This window comes from Chlamydotis macqueenii, chromosome Z (assembly GCF_036417535.1).
Source record: "Chlamydotis macqueenii isolate bChlMac1 chromosome Z, bChlMac1.mat, whole genome shotgun sequence".
NCBI classification, from domain to species: Eukaryota; Metazoa; Chordata; class Aves; order Otidiformes; family Otididae; genus Chlamydotis; species Chlamydotis macqueenii.
The window spans coordinates 67,007,044-67,010,024 of NC_141593.1; positions in this window are offsets into that span (position 1 = coordinate 67,007,044).

Here is a 2,981-nt window from a genome sequence, read left to right on the forward strand (position 1 = left end):
GGTACAGGATCAACAGTGCCTCGTTGCTGGGAAGTCAGCTGAAGATGTGGTTCAGACCACAGGGTCCTGGCACTCACCGTCGTCTGTTGCTAAGCTCATGCTTGCTGCTCGCCTGCAAACAGAGAGCAAAACCCCGCTCTTCAGCACTCCCAAAGCAAGACCACATTTGCATGAGCAAGTGAAACATCTGTAAGCTCAGCTAAACTCACTTCACTCTCATCTCATGTGCTCCAAAACTTGTTTCTCAAAACAATACCCATGTTTAAGCAGCCTCATTCCTCATTCTGCCTGCCAAAAATATGCCTTTAAACTCAAGGGAAGGAATGTCCCTACAATACACAACTAAAATAAGATAAAATGGCTTTTTAAGTAAGCCGGTTCAGTATCAGTGGCAATATGATTTGAAGCTTAAGTCTCTAGCAAAATGCAAATGCAGCCCAAGATAGTGATTGTGTCTCATATTTAGGAAATTAAAGTTAAATGCAATCTTAAAACATGTTGAACACCAAGGCAGCAATCAATCACCAACTCAGACACTTCCTCTGCACCTGATGAAACTTTATGACATTTTACATCATTTATACACATTTCTCAAATGTATCAAATATCTCCTTTTGAACTGAATTTGAGAGGCACCAAAATGAAGGCCAGAAGCTTTAGTTTTTCATATAAAGAAAACATAAACAAGTTCACCCTTCACTGTGCTATACTGACAGTCATTAGTTGTCCAAAGTCTTAAGAGAAGCTTAAAGGACCTGCAAGGTTTAAGACATAGAATCATAGAATAATTTTGGTTGGAAAATACTTTTAAGATCATTGAGACCAACTGTTAACCTGGCACTGCCAAGTCCACCACTAAATCATGTCCCTAAGCACCACATCTGCAAGTCCTTTAAATACTTCCAGGCATGGTGACTCAACTACCTCCTTGGGCAGCCTGTTCCAATGCGTGACAACCCTTTTGGTGATGAAATTTTTCTTAATATTCAACCTAAACCTCCCCTGGCACAACTTGAGGCTGTTTCCTCTCATCATATCACTTCTTACTTGGGAGAAGAGACCAATACCCACCTCACTACAACCTTCTTTCTGGTAGTTCTAAAGAGTCATAAAGTCTCCCCTCAGTCTCCTTTTCTAAGTGTAGCGGGTCGCTAACCATTTACCCTTGGATTATGGGGGCTTCGTTCTGCTGCCCATCCCAGTCTTCCAGCTCAGGGGGCCGGGTACTCAGAGAACAACTGGTCTGTCTATTAAAGACTGAGGCAAAGAAGGCATTAAGTACCTCAGCCTTTTCCTCATCCTTTGTCACTGTGTTTCCCCCCACATCCAGTAAAGGATGGAGATTCTCCTTAGCCTGTGTTGCTAACGTATCTATAGAAACATTTTTAATTGTCTTTTAGTAGCCAGATTAAGTTCTAGTTGGCCTTCAGCTGTTCTAATTTTCTGCCTGAATAACCTCATGACATCCTTGTACTCCTCTTGAGTTGCCTGCCCCTTCTTCCAAAGGTCATAAACTCTCCTTTTTTTTCCTGAGTTCTAGCCAAACTCCCTGTTCAGTTGGGCCGGTCTTCTTACCTGTCAGCTTGTCTTTTGGCACATGGGGACAGCCTACTCCTGCACCTTTAAGATTTCCTTCTTGAAGAATGTCCAGCCTTCCTGAACTCCTTTGCTCTTCAGACCTGCCTTCCAAGGGGCTCTGTCAGCCAGGCCTCTAAACAGGCCAATGTCTGCCCTTAGGAGGTCCAAGGTGGCAGTTCTGCTGACCCCCCTCCTTACTTCTCTGAAAATTCTTATCAGTTCATGATCACTATGAATGCAAAACAGCCTCCAGCTATCACATACCCACAAGTCCTTCTCTGTTCACCAACAGCAGGTCCAGTGGGACGCCCTCCCTAGTCAGCTCACTCACCAGCTTTGTCAGGAAGTTATCTTCCAAACACTCCAGGAACCTCCTAGACCATTCCCTCTTCGCTGTAGTGTATTTTGTTAAAGAAGAGCCCGGGAAGACCCTTGCGCTGAGTCGTGGGATTCAGACTGGACCCCCTTGCTTTCCAAACTCCTTCCAGGAAGGAGCCTAGGTGCGTCTGGATCCAGACTTAGCTCGACCATCTATTTCAGCTTGAGCTGGGCCCCTCTCACAAGTGACCCTAAACAAAGAAACCCCATGGCAATTATACCCTTCACAATCTCCTCACCCCTCCATACACTCTTCACAGGCTCTCCATGGGACAGTTGGTCCAACAGAGTTTCAGAGCCTGGGAGCTTCTCCCTCCCCATGGGGTCTCCTCCTTGTCTCTAGACAGACCATGTCCTTGTATTCAAAGTTTGTCAGTTTCCTTATCTTCTGGCTTGGAACAGCGCCCTAGGGCCCCTCAGAAAAAGTTATTAATGTCTTTTTTTCATTATCTGTTGCCGATTTTGAAGGTCTTCTTTTTCCCAGAGTCATGGGTTTGGTTCCCTTTATGTTGTAGATTAGGATGTCCTGTACTCCTTTGTTACCTCTTCTGCATAGCCATCCATGCTAAAGAACAGAGTTCATTTAAAATTCACTTATGCTAAATTTTAAACAAGGCCTACTCATGCTAAGCTATACAAAGTCCGCTCATGCTAAGCTATAAGCAAGCTGCAACTACACGTAGCTTTAAGCACACGCTTGATCTCTAAGCAAACACACAATTAATTCTAACGCTTTACAAGTAAACTTATTTTAATCCCCAACAACTTCCAGCAGACATCTAGTAAGTTCAAGTACCCCATGAGAACAAGGGCTAGCAATCACGACACTTCTCCCAGCTCCTTATATAATATTTCATCTGTCTCTTCATCTTGGTTGGGTGGTCTATAACAGACTGCCGCCATGATAGCTGCCTTGTTGGCCTTCCCCTTGATTCTTACCCATAAATGCTCAACCCTGCCATCACCATCATTAAGTTCTAGACAGTCTAAACACTCCCTAACACACTGGGCTGCCTCACTGCCTC